Below are 19,124 nucleotides of genomic sequence, written 5' to 3'. Positions count from 1 at the left end.
GAATGAACCAGTTTGTAACAATGAAATGAACCTACAGGATACTTCAGCGTGGTGTGTCTCAAGGGCATTCCTTGTGTGTGTTAATGATTTAACCAACTCCCAAAAATGTAACGCCATAAGCTGTACTGATGACATATTTTGTCAGCTGAGGCCATGATATGCAAACTGCTGCCAATAGTAGTGAAATCAATTACAATTTCCTGTCAACTCACCTTACTGCAAATAAATTACTTGTATGAAACTTCCTGGTAGATTAAAAGTGTGTGCCGGACCGAGACTCGAACTCGAGACCTTTGCTTTACATGCTCTAGAGCACTTGCCCGCAGAAGGCAAAGGTCCCGAGCTCGAGTCTCGGTCCGGCACACAGTTTCAATCTGCCAGGAAGTTTCATATCAGTGCACACTCCGCTGCAGAGTGAAAATTTCATTGTGGAAACATCCCCCAGGCTGTGGCTAAGCCATGTCTCCGCAATATCCTTTCTTTCAGGAGTGCTAGTTCTGCAAGGTTCGCAGGAGAGCTTCTGTAAAGTTTGGAAGGTAGGAGACGAGGTACTGGCAGAAGTGAAGCTGTGAGGACAGGGCGTGAGTCATGCTTGGGTAGCTCAAATGGTAGAGCACTTGCCCATGAAAGGCAAAGGTCCCGAGTTCGAGTTTCGGTCCGGCACACAGTTTTAAACAGCCAGGAAGTTTCATATTAGTGCACACTCCACTGCAGTGTTAAAATCTCATTCTGGAAGTTACTTGTAAATGAAGGGAAGACAGTAACAGTGCAGTTCCTGCTTCGCTATAGTGAGAACGTAAATGGTACTAAAGTGAAACCTCTATTGGCACTTACTATGTAAATAAATATAAATTTTTGGGGATTATTGTTGGTGAATACCCATCACAGAAAGAGCACATACGTTATATTTGGAAGAAAATCCGTGGAAATGTGTATCTATTGAAACAGGACTCAGTCTTTCTGGGCCATGATAGCTTCAGGAAAATATATTTTGTATTGATACAACCCCATCTTCAGTATGGTACTGAGATATGGAGCACCAGCAATCTATACAGACAGGCTTCATAGACTACAAAAAAAGGCAGTTGGAGTGGTAGGTAAGGTAAACAAGAGAGAGCCTTATAGAAAAATTTTCAGAAAACATAAAATATTTACCATATATTCTATCTATTCCTGCAGGCAATCATGTTAGTGAAACTAAATTCATAACATAAACAGTAATATACATTCTATTCCTGCAGGCAATCATGTTAGTGAAACTAAATTCATAACATAAACAGTAATATACATTCCTTACCCTCTCCCTTAAAACCCATATTCTTTCGTCTTTCCCTCTCCTTCCCTCCTTCCTGATGAGGCAACAGTTTGTTGCGAAAGCTTGAATTTTGTATGTATGTTTGTGTTTGTTTGTGTGTCTATCGACCTGCCAGCGCTTTCGTTCGGTAAGTCACATCATCTTTGTGTGTGTGTGTGTGTGTGTGTGTGTGTGTGTGTGTGTGTGTGTGTGTGTGAATTAAAGCTTTGCCTATGTGAACTAAATCTATGAGAATGTCTGAAAACTGATTGTTATATGGACAGCAAATAAATACATAAAATGGGTCCTACAATACTGCAGTGAAGCAGCAGTAAGAGCTTCACTGATGAACATGAGAGAGCTGTGTGGATTGCAACCGTGTGACCTAAACTCACTGTTGCCACATAAACCATGTTAGCGATTAGACATTTTTTGGTAGTAATTGCATCTTTATGATGCAACTTGGATGAAATGATACTGTGACAATAGTGTTCATTTACAGTCACAGGCTGAAGAAAAGGATTCCTCTTGTAGGAAGAAGATGGGATCACAATGCACAAGAGAACTCACATACCTCTCTCAGTTAATTTTTAAACCACCTTTCTTTCGTCATATTTTTCCAGTCAGTTTTTAGACCCTCAGCAGGAGGGGGGAGGGGGGGGGATTCCTATCTCACCACCTCCTTATTATGGCCCTGTACACAAGTAGTTTTTAATGTTTATTGCTGGTGAATTAAAATACTGACTTTGGCTTTTAGTGTGGAATTATATCCACATTAGAAAGAGCTATCAAAGAGGACTTCACAAACATAGTACGTGTTGAACTTGATCATACAGAACCAAGATAATAGCACTGAAAATCGCTGTACCTCTGCCAGGTGAAGATATGCCACTAATGTCTACCATACTGTAGCACATGTAAACAGACACATAACTCATGAACAGTTTGTGTGTTTGCCTGAGCACTTGAAGTGCATCAGTCTGTCCTATGCTCTTGTAGTAACTGAAAATTTGCTTGTGAAGCTATTCAGAATGACTGCAAAAGTCAAGAAAGTGGATATGATTTTTGTTTATGACAAATGTTGCCAAATGATTAGAACAGCAGTGCAGTTGGATGCTGAAAGATATCCTGATCATTTCAAGCGCCTAAAAACTGTCTTTCCAAATATTCTTAAAAAACTTTCCAGAAACAGTATCTATGAAGAATGAAATACACTAACAAAGAAGAACAGTAACTGGTTAGAGAAATGCAAACAACAGTTTAGCAGCAATAACACACAATGTATGATGAGATAAAAGAAATTATTCAGATAGTGCAGGGAGACGAAAATTTAATAGTCATGGGTGACTGGAATTCGAGAGTAGGAAAAGGGAGAGAACGAACCATAGTAGGTGAATATGGATTGGGGCTAAGAAATGAAAGAGGAAGCCGCCTGGTAGAATTTTGCGCAGAGCATAACTTAATCATAGCTAATACTTGGTTCAAGAATCATGAAAGAAGGCTGTATACATGGAAGAACCCTGGAGATACTAAAAGGTATCAGATAGATTATATAATGGTAAGACAGAGATTTAGGAACCAGGTTTTAAATTGTAAGACATTTCCAGGGGCAGATGTGGACTCTGACCACAATCTATTGGTTATGAACTGTAGATTAAAACTGAAGAAACTGCAAAAACGTGGGAATTTAAGGAGATGGGACCTGGATAAATTGAAAGAACCAGAGGTTGTACAGTGTTTCAGGGAGAGCATAAGGCAACAATTGACAGGAATGGGGGAAAGAAATACAGTAGAAGAAGAATGGGTAGCTTTGAGGGATGAAATAGTGAAGGCAGCAAAGTATCAAATAGGTAAAAAGACGAGGGCTAGTACAAACACTTGGGTAACAGAAGAAATATTGAATTTTATTGATGAAAGGAGAAAATATAAAAATTCAGTAAATGAAGCAGGCAAAAAGGAATACAAATGTCTCAAAAATGAGATCAACAGGAAGTGTAAAATGGCTAAGCAGGGATGGCTAGAGGACAAATGTAAGGATGTAGAGGCTTATCTCACTAGGGGTTAAGACAGATACTGCCTACAGGAAAATTAAAGAGACCTTTGGAAAAAAGAGAACCACTTGCATGAATATCAAGAGCTCAGATGGGAAACCAGTTCTAAGCAAAGAAGGGAAAGCAGAAAGGTGGAAGGAGTATATAGAGGGTCTATACAAGGGCGATGTACTTGAGGACAATATTATGGAAATGGAAGAGGATGTAGATGAAGATGAAATGGGAGATATGATACTGCGTGAAGAGTTTGACAGAGCACTGAAAGACCTAAGCCGAAACAAGGCCCCTGGAGTACACAACATTCCATTAGAACTACTGACAGCCTTGGGAGAGCCAGTCCTGACAAAACTCTACCATCTGGTGGGCAAGATGTATGAGACAGGTGAAATACCCTCAGACTTCAAGAAGAATATAATAATTCTAATCCCAAAGAAAGCAGGTGTTGACAGATGTGAAAATTACCGAACTATCAGTTTAATAAGTGACAGCTGCAAAATACTAACCCGAATTCTTTACAGATGAATGGAAAAACTGATAGAAGCCGACCTCGGGGAAGATCAGTTTGGATTCCGTAGAAATGTTGGAACATGTGAGGCAATACTGACTCTATGACGTATCTTAGAAGAAAGATTAAGGAAAGGCAAACCTACATTTCTAGCATTTGTAGACTTGGGGAAAGCTTTTGACAATGTTGATTGTAATATTCTCTTTCAAATTCTAAAGGTATAGGGAGTGAAAGGCTATTTACAATTTGTACAGAAAGCAGATGGTAGTTATAAGAGTCGAGGGACATGGAAGGGAAGCAGTGGTTGGGAAGGAAGTGAGACAGGGTTGTAGCCACTCCCCAATGCTATTCAATCTGTATATTGAGCAAGCAATAAAGGAAACAAAAGAAAAGTTTGGAGTAGGTATTAAAATCCATGGAGAAGAAATAAAAACTTTGAGGTTTGTCGATGACATTGTAATTCTGTCAGAGACAGCAAAGGACTTGGAAGAGCAGTTGAACAGAATGGACAATGTCTTGAAAGGAGGGTACAAGATGAACATCAACAAAAGCAAAATGAGGATAATGGAATGTAGTCAAATTAAGTCAGGTGATGCTGAGGGAATTAGATTAGGAAATGAGACACTCAAAGTGGTAAAGGAGTTTTGCTATTTGGGGAGCAAAATAACTGATGATGGTAGAAGTAGAGAGGATATAAAATGTAGACTGGCAATGGCAAGGAAAGCATTTCTGAAGAAGAAAAATTTGTTAACATCGAGTATAGATTTAAATGTCAGGAAGTTATTTCTGAAAGTATTTGTATTGAGTGTAGCCATGTATGGAAGTGGAACATGGATGATAAATAGTTTAGAGAAGAAGAGAATAGAAGCTTTCGAAATGTGTTGCTACAGAAGAATGCTAAAGATTAGATGGGTAGATCACATAACTAATGAGGATGTATTGAATAGGATTGGGGAGAAGAGGAGCTTGTGGCACAACTCGAATAGAAGAAGGGATCGGTTGGTAGGACATGTTCTGAGACATGAAGGGATCACCAATTTAGTATCTGAGGGCAGTGTGGAAGGTAAAATTCGTGGAGGGAGACCAAGAGATGAATACACTAAGCAGATTCAGAAGCATCTAGGCTGCAGTAGGTACTGGGAGATGAAGAAGCTTGCACAGGATAGAGTAGCTTGGAGAGCTGCATCAAACCAGTCTCAGGACTGAAGACCACAACAACAACAACAACAACAACAACACACAGTTGCATAAAGACCATAAAGATAAGATAAATCAAGGCTCACACGTAGGCATATAAACAGTCATCCTTCCCTTGATCTATTTGCAAGTGGAACAAGAAAGGAAATAATTAGTAGAGGCACAGGATACAATTCACTAAGCACCATACAATGGTGCATAGAACACGTGTAGATGTAGATGTAGTAGTCTACATGTCACTATGAGGCAGCTTCAGTGAATGAGTGGGGTGAGCGAAAGGACTGTTCTGAGAACACAACACCATATTTCAACACATTTACCCTTTCCACATTTATCACCACTAACAACTTCATGTCAATAACTTTCAGAATTAATTACAGTTCTCCAAATGGTGTCTACAAAAACTGCAATGTGAGGTGGCATTTCTGTGCATGATTTTGCTCACAAGTGAATCATCATTTACATACTGAGGCTTAATCAATCTTCACAATGTGCACTACAGGTCAGTTGAATATCAGTGCTGGCTAGGGGAGAGGACTGGCAACAGCCTTGGTCTGTCAACATGTAGTATGAGCTTTACAGGGATCTCTGTTTCGTTTGTAAGACTCTAAATAGTCACAAATATCTACAGTTCCTAAAAGATGTGCTGTCACAGTTATTGAAAGATGTCCAACTAGACCTAAAGCACCCTATGTGATGCCAATACGTTGTGTATCCCATGCATTCTGCACAGATAATTACAGACCTTCTAAATTGAATAGTTGGATATCACTGGATTGGTAATTCAGTGATCTACATGCTCACCAGACTTCGCACCTCTGGACTTTTACATGTACAGAAAATTAAAACAAGAGGACTAAAAGTAAACAACAATGACTCCCAAAAAAATAAAATTCCGATGGTGTAATATGTCCAGATGAAATTCAGTCTGCAATATTGTCTGCCTGGAATTGTTTTCTAGCCTGTGTCAATGCTCAGGGTCTGAACTCTCAATATGACAGTCATAATAATGAAAATATGAACCCTACCTGAGGTAGGTGTTGGTTTACATTTTGTACAGTAGGGCAGATGCCTGTGGGACTCCTTTTCTGATAACAAGACGGTAGTTAGTGGCACTGTTGTATTATTACTATTTGATCAAGTTCCACACATGCTATGGCAATGAAGTCCTTTTTTAATGCTCTTTTCAATACCACAGCAAAAGTCTATAGTACCATTTTAAGGAAAGGAAGTTGGTTTAATAATTCAACACCAACAAATGTTAAAAATTACTTGCATACGTCACACCACTGTCTGCTATTATTTAGTGAAAACTGTACCTCTATACATTTACTCATTGTGGATTACTGCTATTAAGTTGTGATGCTAGCAGTCTGGTGTAGTGGTTAGTGTCAACAACTGCCATTCTGTGGGTCACCAATTCAAATCTAAGCACCAGCCAATATTTTTTTACTCAATAATTATCATTTCTGAAATGTTCTCATTATGTCTTATAGTTGTAACGTTTGTATATTCTGGTATAGCTGTGGTTTGTATAAATAGCAGCACTACCTGTCCAGAAGTTCATTTATGTTCTGGCCATATTGTGGAGTCAGTAATAAATGTGTTTTCAGTGCTAAGTGTTGTACTTCATTGATGGTCCTACCTTCGGATTTGGACTCGATTGTGGTTTTGACATGAGATGGTTTGGTGAAGATGCAGCTTATTTCAATATGTCTTCATCACCATGGTTCCAATTAGGCAACATAAAAGTCGTCTCCTACATGGACACGAATTGTAATACAAACGGTGCAGCACTCCTAAGATATGTATGTTAAGGAGACTATTGATTCTAAAACAGAAGTAAGTAAGCTGCATCTGAGGTATCCATTAGTGTTTTCCAGAGATGCTGGTCAGGACCTGACAAAATGGCTGAAAGAATTTGACCAAGCCACAATATACAAAAGGTGGGATGACATGATGTGTTTGACTAACATATACTTTTACCTGTATGGCAGATCCCAACAGTGATTTGAGAACAATGAAGAGAAGCTCAATAGCGGGACCAAATTCCAGGCCAAACTAAAGAGAATACTTGGTGACAGTCAGCAGCAAGTCCACATAGTTGAAGAACAACTGAAGAACAAGGCCCATCATCATAGGGGAATGACATACAGAATGTTTTAGCCCCTATGTCACATTGTGAATATAAATATGGCAGCAGCTGGCAAAATCTCGCACTTGATGAAAGGAGTTTGAGAAGACATGTACCCACCTCTTCTGGTAAAGGATGTCATAACAACAAAGTAATTTATCAAGTGGTGCCACCACATCAAGGAACTGTAACAGAAAAGAATTGGGCAAAAGAAGTATGACCGACTCCCAAATGTGGTCCCCATGGCAACTGTGGAAGACCGCCATGACCTTGCCTGTCTCATATGCCAGATAGTAAAAGAAGAGTTGCAGCAATGTATGGAAGTCAGAAATATCAGACCAAGTACAGCACCTACGAATGTGAACCTCATAAATCGAGACGTAATAGAGAACGACGAATAAGAGGTGTACCCGTCTTTGGCACCAATCTATACCACCAATCAAATGCACAATGAATAATGGACTAGACCAACTTGGACTCCTGTTCCAACTGTCAAATGAGAACCCAGCATCAAACCAGTGAAGGTACAACCAACTGCTCCACCAAATACGAAGCCCCATAAAGAAATGGACATTTGGAAGGCAGAGAACAACATGGTGGTATGTTTTCACTGTGAATAGTCTGGACACATTGTACACTACTGTAGACAAAGAAGATGAGTGTTCAATCACTATTATGCTATGAGATGTCCGCTATCACAACAATCCTCTTCATACCAGTCAACTGTAGATGATTATAGTCACCTTGTAGGGCGAAGGTCATCACTGTATCCTGGACAACGTCACTCTCCAATGTACCATAGCAATTTCCCATCACCATAAAGAGAAACCAGCCACTCACCTAGCAAAAAAAAAATTCAGGAGGTGAGGCCACCACAGATAAAAATCCTCCTAGATGTCAGCAAAATTCCGTAACATGATCATTAACAGCCAACCTGTCTGAGCACTAGTTGAGTCAGGGTCTTCCTTCCCTGTAATGTGGGATTGTGATCATCATCAGCTAAAGAACACTATGTCCGTGATATAAAGCAATTGTGCTGAAAGCTACAAATGGGAAATATTTCCAGCCAAAAGGAACACGTATAGCAAGAATAATTATCAATAGTAGAACTCAACGCTCCAAATTTGTCATTTTAGCAGAAGCTAGTGATAATCTTATCCTCGGATGGAAGCTCTTGTATGCATCACAAGCAGTCATAGGCTACAGAAGATCAGATCTCCAGACTGATGAAGCTATTCCAAAAAGCTCACATAACATTGATTCCTCCGGGTGGTCGTTTGCCGATGAAAACATTTTTATCCCACCATCGTCAACAAGATGAGCTCTAGTCATTAATAAAGATGCTCAGCTAAACTGTGAAAGTTCTTTAATTACAAAAAACTGCTCAGGCTCACAAAAGAAATCTACTTGCCAGCAATGACCATAATCACTGCAGGTGGCCATGGAGTACTTCGTATCACTAACTGTCAGCTTCAACTCATCCCTAAAAGTATTTGTATAAGTATAGCTCAACCAGACCAGGAATGGCACCTTAATGTCACCACTGAAGAATCATTCTGCACTACCACTACATGCAACACCAGGGAGGAAGCTACTATCAAACTGCCAATAGTATCTGGCCTCACCAAAGAACAAAGGTGACAAAGGAAAGTCATTCTGCATTAATTCACAGATGTTTTCAAATCCAAAGTGGAGAAAAGATAGGCCTAGCAGCACATGGTAAAATGCTGTGTCAATACTGGGGATCATCCATCAATTAGCCAAGGTTCATATGGGGTGTCACTGGATGACCGATAGATAATCCTGGGGGGAAGTGGAGATGATGCTGGAAGATGATATCACCTTGAACCTTCAGAGAGTCCTTAGTCCTCACCTGTGGTCCTTTTCAAGTGAAACAACAGCTTGTTACATTTCTAGGTCACCTGCCAATGGCTAAACAAAATCGTGAAAAATAAAGTCTACCCATTTTTGCCCATTGATGACATCCTGACTGCTTGAAAGGAACGAAGTATTTCTCAACTATGGCCTTGCAGACATGCTAGTGGTGAGTCAATATTTATGAGTCAGACTGGGAAAAGTCTGCGTGCATAACATCTGACAGCATCTGTGAGTTCAAAGTCATGCTGTCTGGACCAGATAACACTCAGCCACCTTGGAGTGTATGATGGACAACCTGCTGCAAAACCCTACATCGTTTTCTATCATGGATAACACCATAATTTTTTCAAAGACCTTTGAAGAACGTTTAAGCTGCTTGTCAGCTGTGTTTAAGTGTGTACATACCGGAGCCCTCTGCCTGAACCTGACAAAGTGCCTTTTCATCGGACAAGAAACAAAGATCTTCGAGTACCCAGTTAATGGTGATGAAGGCCACACCAGTTCAGAGAAAATAAGATTTTCTGACTCCTTGGCATATTTGTGAAGTGAAAGTTTTTCTGTAATGTGCTCATACTACCTATGATATGTAAAGGACTTCTGTACCAAGGCACATCCCTTGCATGAACTATTGCGAGGGGACACCAAATTTTCCAGAACGAGATGCAGGAAAGGTCTTCACTTGGCCCTTAGAAGGCACTAACATCTCCAGTTCTAGGATTTTAAGACAAGAATGACATGTCAGAAGTTCACACAGATGCTAGCAGTTTTGGGATACATATAGTTCTAGTATAAACACAGGATTGTGCTGAAAAGGTGACACCTTACGATTACAGGATACTTTCTAAGTTCGCAGGATGGATGAAATATCAGTCATTACTGCATTAAATTACATTGCTGCTGAACAGAGAGAAGATCCAGAACTGCTGAAAACCACAGAAGCTTTGAGGAAGGAGGAACCAACCAAAGAAGAATTCCAATTAACAATTGGAACACTGTATAAGGGGAACTATGATTTGGTGGGATGGAAATGGTTGCTCGTCACCCCAATTCATATGTGGCCAGCTTTCTTGAAGTATTTCCATGATTCTCCAATGTCTGGTCACCTGTGATTCATGAAAATTCACCAAACAGTGGCAGGAGAACACATATGTAAAGGCATCACAGTTTGCAAACTTTCAGAGCGAGTGACTCCTTCTTCTGGGAGAAGGGATGAAGGGAAAGGAAGAAGGGTGCATGAAAAGGGCTGGTGAGGTTTGGTAATAGGGGCAGAGTTCAGAAAAGTCGCCCAGAACCCCAGATCAGGAGAGACATACTGGAGAGGATGAGAAGGAAAGGCTCTTTCCTTCTCATCCCATCCAGTAAGTCTCCCCTGATCTAGGCTTCTCTTCCAAGCTCTAACATTTTCCTAAGCCTCATCCATCCTTTACCTTCACCCCTCTACCTTCCACTTCAGGCCTTCTGCCAGAATAAGGAGTCACTGGCTCTGAAAGCTTCTGAACTGTAATACCTTTTATGTGTGTGTACTCCTGCTACTGCTATACAACTACTTATATTATCAAAAACTGATTATTTTCATTGATATTCCAGACAGAATCAGATGCAGGTATCACTGGCCAAGTCTCTACTGATCCAATTACACACTACATGAGCCACTGAAGGAACACCAAGGATGGTACCACTTGCTGCAGTTATCTCTGGGATATCTGGTAGCAATCCTGGCTGCAGCAGCACCAATCCACCAGACTGGAATCAACCTGTTGGACAAGTTCCTCCAGTAAACAAATGGGAGTTAAGTGTACAATAGTTTGCACTGACTACCTCACCTGCTATGCTGTCACCAAAGCTGTACCAACTGCCATAGCTTCAGAAATTGAATTTACTTCTATAAAAAATTAATTTGAAGCATGGAGCACCATGTGTGATGATCTGCGATTGTGGGAAGCTTTTACTGTCCAGAGTACTACCCAAGGTGATTTCACTTTGTGACATCACTCACAGGATGACAAGTGCCCACCACTCACAGATGAATGGCCTAACAGAATTCTTTAATACGACATTGGCAGATATGCCCTCAATGTATTTTAATGATGAACAGAGAGATTTGGATACAATGTTGCCCATCAGTATATTCTCATATAACAAAATGAAGCAAGATAATAAAGGCTTAACACTGCTCTTTCTACTTCATGGTTGCGAGGTCAAAATGTCAATTGATACACTGTCTGGATGACTACTTGAAACACCTTATTACCAGGAATGAATAAAGAGGCAGCTGGCTTGCGTACAGTCCCTGGACAGCAATAAAAAACCTTGACAATGCTTTAGTGCCAAATACCAGCTGGTGAGATGCAGCCTGGGACACTTGATATGGATTTTTACACATGTGCTAAAAGTGAGGCTATCCAAAGAGTTAACTAATTTGCTACTCTGGTCTACATCATATATCACACATGAAGTTGAAGCTTATGACCTTTCATCAAGAAGATGAAAGTGCAGAGATGACATCTGTGTCCTCCACATCAAGTCCTAACACAGTCTTGAGGGGCATATCGATAATGGGAGCTTCGAGGAAACTGAAGACCAGCTCAACTATCATGAATCTCTGAAGGGAGGGGCTATTTTCAAAGCTTAACATAGAGAAGAGGATATGACAACACAACCACCAACATTGTCATACAGGGTACCATTAACAAGCTCTATATCCAGGATGCTGTTGTTGGTCCCAATGAGAACTTTTGAATCAGAGGGTCACAGTTTCTCCAGGAGAGGGAGCAATGCTGCAAGTCGTGATGCTACCAATGTGGTGTAGTGGTTAGTGTCACTGACTAGTGTCCTGTAGGTCACCAGTTGAAATGTGCCCACCAGCCATTACTTGTTATTTAGCAATTATCATTTCAAAAAGTTTCTCAAAAAATCTCATATTTGCAATGTTTGTGTATTCTAGAATATTTGACATTTGCATAAATAGCAACAGTCTGGAATATCTGATGTTTGTTTAAACTGCAGCACTCTGCATGCAGGAATTCAGTTCTGTTCTGGCTTTAAATTAGTGTCAGTAATAAACATATTTCACTGACGACCCTGTCTTTAGATTTGGACTTGACCGTGGTTTCGACATGACAGTATTTGGGGTGGCTTATCTTAGTTGTCTTACCATGTATAGCATAACAAAGAGTAGCAGACATTAAGAACATTTCAGTGTTGGGCAAATTTTTTTCATACATACTATAGAGAGAATCTATAACTCATAATACTGCTTCAAGTCTCAAATATAATGACCTTTTTTTTGTAGTCTAATATGTGGAAGAGTGACTTAGTTATTTACTTTACCCTGTTTTGTCTGACTACAATCCTGTATCATCTCCAATAATTGATTGTCCGAATCATGGTACAGTATGGTGACGTTGTGGAATATCCAGGACAATTCTCATGGCAAGATCCTAATGTAAGTGGTTTGATATTGCTTTTTTTTACGACTTTTGCACAATGTTCCAGATGTGTAACTCTGACATAGATGATGATTATGCATGAGTATGGAAATGAAAGAGAGGTGGAGACTTTACTTCTGAACAGTACTGCAATTTTAGCACCAACAGGAATTCAAAACTTAATGTTCGTTCTTACAAATGAATCACCAACGATGTCACATCCCCTCACAAACTTCATTAACTACTGGGAGTGTTTTGGGGACTCAGGACTGTAGTCCACAGTATGGCCATGAAGCAAAAAATGTCATCACTCTATTTGTGTTTATCAGCCAATTACTGATTATGAAAATGTCTTTTACTGGTACAACTGTCAACCTCTGAGTTCAGTGCTACTGTACTAACATGTATTAGAATTAGTGGTCTAGGTATGTACTGCACTAAGGCATCAAGGCCTAGATGTTTAGTCTATTAGTCAAACACCCATCTGAATGAAATAGTCAATGTCAATTTTATGATTTTTATCCAACTGAAATCAATTGTATTTCTACAGCTATAAATGCTCATCACAAACACCACTCAAGTGCTTGGCAGACAATACTTTTTACTGGAGTATACATAACAGTCTTTTCTTTTTCATTTACAGACAAATGGAATGAAGTAAGATTAAACTTTAATGTCCCACTAACTGCATGGTCATTAGAGACAGAACACATGCTCAGATTATGAAAGGATGGTGAAGGAAATCGGCCATGCCCTTTTCAAAGGAACTATCCTGGTCTTTACCCGAACAGATTTAGGAAAATCAGATTTGCAATAGAAGCATGACACAAATCTCTGCAAATGGATTCCCATGTGATGTTTTGTTATTGACATTTTATCTTCATGTCCCCGTACCATATTTTCTGCTGCCAAGTCATTGGCGGACTAATGATTAGTGTCACTTCCTCTAGATCACATAGTCCCTGGTTCCATTCCCAGCCAGGTCAGAGATGACTTTACTGGGGACAGCATGTTTGTTTCATCCTAATCGTTCCATCTCACCATCTTCTATGGCAAGGTGCGTAAGTAGCATCAAATAGAAAGTTTTTGCCCAAGAGGCCGGATAACACCAGATGGGGTCTGCTGGCCAATAATGCCATATGTTCATTTCATTGGGGAGAGCTATTATTCCTAACTTCTCTCAATCCATCTTACAAATAAAGTAGCTGTTTCTTAAATTAATATAATATTTAAAATAACTCAAGCAACATAAAACTTGAAATGCCCACCTGGTAATTTATCCCAAGTCTCTATATATTAAGACTTCAGATATAATATATTGTTTATTACAGAACTGAGTGAGACACCTAACCACCAAGATGATAAGAATTGACATTCTCTCATTACTTCCCATGAAATACTCCATTCATAGTGATGACAGTTATTACTTTGAATTAGTATGTTCCTACACTTACCAGTAACGTCTGCCATGTTCATACTGGCAACAGTTATTAATTTGAATTAGAGTGCTCCAAATCAAATGCAATTGCATCCATCACAAAAAGAAACAAGGAAATTATTGTGAACTGAACAGAAAGATTTTTGTCCTCTTCATTATTACGCATAATATTCCACTTTCAGATTTCTCTCTTTCTGAAGTTTCCTAAGCAGGTGTTTGATGGGTGGTGAGCATGTTCCTGTATCTTCTGGTTAAAAGATTTCTCAGCAATTCTGTGACATCCTCACACTTAAAATCAGTCTTTCATAATTTTGTACCATATTTTCCTTAACATGGTTGAAAGGCTCTTAGTCTGATCTAACACATATACAACATAAACTTACATTGTCCATATTAGACTGTGGTTCGGAAATTGTGACTTTTATGGCATTAAAAACAAATTAAAACAATTATCTGTATCAGTCACTTTCATTTTCTCCCAATATGTATTTCGAGGGTTTACACCCTCATCTTCAGGTGTATCAGTAGACATGCACCATTCTCACAAGATGGCATTGTGAATAGATGTGGTTGTAAATCGTTCTCTAGAAATCGGAAATATATTTAATCTTTTATGTGTATGTTGCAACAAAAGTGATGTCACAGGTATCAGATTGTGTGCAGTAACACACGTGTGGGCTCACATTTTGTGTTTGGTGAGTGTAGGCACAGTAACTAAAGCATGTGACTGTGACATAGAAACATGCAACCTTCAAGAAACTGCTGTTAAGAAGTTTTCTCTTGGAGTAAAAGAAAGTACTGCTGATGCACTTCAACAGAAACTTATGGCAGCAAAAAGGTTTGTTTGTAATTTGGAGACAGTCGTAAAATCACTCACAGTGAAAATGTCTAGTGATGGTAGTGGTAGTGAAAATGAGAACTGTTGCATTGTGCTGAAAGTACTTTCAAGTGTGAAACAATACCAGCAAGTGTTTACAATGGCCGTGTCTACCAAAAACAGTCCTGAAGTGATTTCAGATGATAAATGTCCCCATACGATAATTCAAACATTGCGAAAACCAAGTGATTCTTTAGATACTGTAAATATTCCCATGAATGTTACAGAAGTACATAAAATTGAATAACAAGGACAGTATGTTTCCCCATGGCAACATGAAGTGCCATGACATAAATTATAAAGACAGAAAAGTGCTAGTTTTAGTTGATAGCCATCCATGGATGAAATGTTTTGAAGATGCTTAGTGAAATGAACATTAACATAACATCATTCATAAAACAAAGTGCACCTATGTATGAAGTAACAAAGGACTGCTGTACACTATTGGAGACATTCACAAAAAATGATGTTGTTATCTTAATTGGAGGTTCTAATGATGTGTACCATAATAATGCTAAACAGGCTGTCAGAGAAGCAGTGAAAGCCCTAAGCAATTTATGGAATGTAAACATGATCATCTCAAGCATGCCAACAAGATATGACTTAATTCCTACATCATGCATCAACAAAGAAACCGAAAATACTAATAGGAAACTACAGAAAATTGCTACAGCATGTCCTAATTCATCTTTCCTCAAATGTCATTCCCATGAAAGGGCTCATTATACCAGGCATGGTATGCATATAAATAATAAGGTAAAGCGATTTATGTGTAATCAAATTAGAGGACATATTAGTAGCATAACTAAGGGAAGCAAGTCAAAACTGTCCTAGCAATGGTAATACAAGGACATCCTGGTGCTGAAAATGCAAAGGAGAAAAATAACTTGTCAGCTGGTGTACAAATCGAGATGCAAAGTCCATTTAAAACACTCTTCTATGCTGAAGTTGTGATTTCACCTACAAGATTAACATCACCTGCAGAAGAAAAAGATGTGACATGTATGAGAAAAATGGAAATTCCAAATTCAAAAAATGGGAAGAAATCTTCATCAAGCAATCCAAATAAAAAGTTGTTGGGCAGAAGGAATACTGAGCCTCCTTCACATCTCAAGGATTTTTTATGTATGGGCCTGAAGAAAAAAAGGGACAACAGTAGGTAGTGTCAGTGGATTCTCAGTCAGGTAACAACAGCACTAATAGAATAAAAAAGCATTTCATCTAAATATAGGAAGCCTCTTAGGTAAACAGATCAACTACTTATTAACATTAATGAAAAGGACTGTATAAATATTGCTCAGGTTTTGTGCTTAACTGAACACCATGCTGTTGATAAATGTGCCTTGCCATCTATAGTAAGTTATAGTTTACTAACAAAATACTGTAGAAAAAGTAAAGACAAAGGTGGAGTAACAATTTATGTTAAGGATAGTATAGCATACAAAGCCATAAACATTAAGAAATACTCTGTGGAACAACAATTTGAGGCATGTGCAACTGAAATAATAACTAATTTCCACACAATAATAGTGCTGGCTGTCTACATGGCACCTTCAGGTGACATAAAAAATTTTCTACATATAATAGAACTCCTCCCGTCAGGGTTACATGCAAAAGCCTAGGTTATTGTAGTTTAGACGATTTCAATATAAACTTTTTGACAGAAAATATGAATAAAATTGACTCTGAGATTGTGATGACCTTACATAATCTGATATCGGTAATAAATTTTCCTACAAGAATTACATCTGTGTTCCAAACTATGACAGATAACATTCTTTTAGGTGTAAGTAGACATTAGAATGATACTGTCAGGCAGTTTATAAGTGGGCTTTCAGATCATGATGGACAAATTCTCATTCTTTATGACGTTAATCTGTTTAAAAAAAAATTCCTCAATGGGAGCTCCTAAGAGTAATGAACAAAGAGGCAAAAGAAACTTTCAACCATAAGTTGTAGCAAATGGATTGACCTTCAGTATGTAGCCTTGATAATAATGACTCCAAATTTAACTGTTTTATACATGAATTCTTAACTCTTTTTGAAGAAATATTTCCACAGAAATGGGTCAAAAACAGTGCTTCCAATTCTGTAAGTAAGCCTTGGATTACAAAAGATATAGAACAGTAATGCAAAACCAAAAGGGAAACGTATTCTGCAATAAGATTATCTAAAGATGTAGAAAAATGGGAACACTATAGATTATACTGGAAAATTTTAAAGAAACTAATACAGAAATCAAAAGCCCTTTATTATGAGAAGAAAATGGATAATTCTAATAATGAAATAAAAACAATTTGGAGCATTGTAAAAAAAGAAATAGGAAGTGATACAACAAGCACAGAAGATGTAAATAGAGGAACACTAGTAAATAAGCCAAAACGTGTGGCTGAGGTTTCAATACACACTTCCTATCAGTAACTCAACAGATTGGTTGCAAGCTGATGTTGATGAAGCCATAGCTCTTTGTCAAGCTGTATATTCAAACACAATTTCAGAAACACACCTTAACCCTGTCACTGTAGACGATATTCAAAACATCATCATGTCTCTAAAAAGTAAGAACTCTGCAGGGGTTGTTAATCATTCTAATAATTTATTGAAATATTCTTGTGTGTGGATAAGGGACATTCTCTGTCATATTTTCAAAGTATCCCTTCAAAAAAGTGTTGTTCCCAGTACGCTGAAGTATGCCATTCTGAAGCCCCTATACAAAAAGGGTGATAAAACTGAATTAGTCAACTATCAACCTATGTCTCAGATTACAGCTTTTTCTAAAATTCCAGAAAAACTAACAAATGTAAGAATTACTGATCATCTCTTGAATGGGGTTCTCAGGAAGAGCCAATTTGGCTTTCAAAAGGGCCGTAACAGAAGACACAATGTATGCACTTGGAAATGAAGTCCTAGAAACCCTTAATGAGAACATCTAGCAATTGGTGTCTTCTGTGATTTGTCTAAGCATTTGACTGTGTTGATCACCAGATTCTCTTGCCAAAAGCAAAATTAGTAAGAATAAGTGGTGTTGCAGGTAATTAGCTACAGTTGTATCTCTAAGACAGAAAAGAAAAACTTGTCTTGAATAGCTCCGGTAGAGTATGTGATATTTCTGTACATTCTGAATGGACTTCCATTACATGTGGAGTGCCTCAGGGCTCAATTCTTCTGCTGCTGTGTACATTTACTTTATTTGCAGATGATACCACAATTTCTGTGAGCAGTAGAACAGATAGGAATCTTGAGGAATCCATTAATCACATACTATCAGATGTGGTTAAATCGATCAAGGTGAATGGTCTCTCATTAAATTCCAGTAAGACCAATTTTATTCAGTTCTGTACAAAAACAGCAAAAGAGAGAGAACTAAGTGACTAAGTGAAACATGTGGTAATCAGCCAATAGAAAGAATGGAAACAACAAAATTTCTTGGATTTTACATTGACAAGAAAATGAACTGGTCTCCACTTATTATAGATCTCTGTAACAGGCTTAGCTCTGCTACGTTTGCTTTACGGGTTGTCACTACATGTATTAAACCTAACACTACAAAAGTGGCATATTATGGCTATTTTCACTCACTCATTGAATACGACATCACTTCTGTGGCAACCAGCCACTACCAAGGAAGGTGTTCATTGCTCGGAAGCGAGCTTTAAGAGTTATACGTGGATTACGCCCAAGAGACTCATGTAGAAATAGCTTTCAAAAACTCAAAACGTACACAACTACATGCCAATATATTTTTTTCACTTGTGTGTGTTGTCTATAAAAATATAGAGATGTTTCAACCAAACAATAACTATCACGAGCATAACACATGGAGGAAGAATGACAAACACAATGAGCAAAGAAATTTGGGCTTGGTGCAAAAGGGTGTCCACTACACTGGAACAAAACTATTCAGTGCTCTTCCACCTAAAATAAAGACAGAGATTCATAACGAGAGTACCGTATTTACTTGAATCTAAGCTACATTTTTTTCCGGTTTTTGTAATCCAAAAAAACCGCCTGAGGCTTAGAATCGAGTGCAAAGTAAGCATAAGTTCTGAAAAATGTTGGTAAGTGCCGCCACAACTAACTTCTGCCGTCGAATGTATGTAGCGCTACACGGGCATGCATTGCGGGCACAAAGATAAATACTGGCGCCAAAACCTCTGCGTCAGAAAATAAATTTAAAAAAAAAGGTAGAAGACGAGCTTTTTTCTCCGCCCCGAGTTTCGACAACTGCATTTTCATACATTATCCAACGAAGTAAATGGAAATTCCGTATTGTTCATCTTCGAATGCAGCAGCCTTTCAAATATTCGTAACAACAAAAATAA

At 38.6% G+C, this 19,124-nt stretch overlaps 1 protein-coding gene across 4 annotated transcripts in view; it reads right to left on the bottom strand.

The window, feature by feature from the left end:
• LOC126469662 (uncharacterized) overlaps positions 1–18,611 on the bottom strand; it is a 436,607-nt gene extending 417,996 nt beyond the window's left edge. For 3 of the 4 annotated variants that reach the window (XR_007586038.1, XR_007586037.1, XM_050096801.1), the window contains exon 1: positions 18,382–18,611. The gene's annotated coding sequence lies outside the window, so the exon portion shown is untranslated. Of the gene's footprint in view, positions 1–7,924; positions 8,020–18,381 lie in introns of those variants that run through there. The other variant, XM_050096802.1, reaches the window with a different exon arrangement.
• Positions 18,612–19,124: the final 513 nt, after the last annotated feature.

Source organism: Schistocerca serialis, chromosome 3, assembly GCF_023864345.2.
Source record: "Schistocerca serialis cubense isolate TAMUIC-IGC-003099 chromosome 3, iqSchSeri2.2, whole genome shotgun sequence".
NCBI lineage: Eukaryota > Metazoa > Arthropoda > Insecta > Orthoptera > Acrididae > Schistocerca > Schistocerca serialis.
This window is presented reverse-complemented; position numbering and strand designations above follow the sequence as displayed.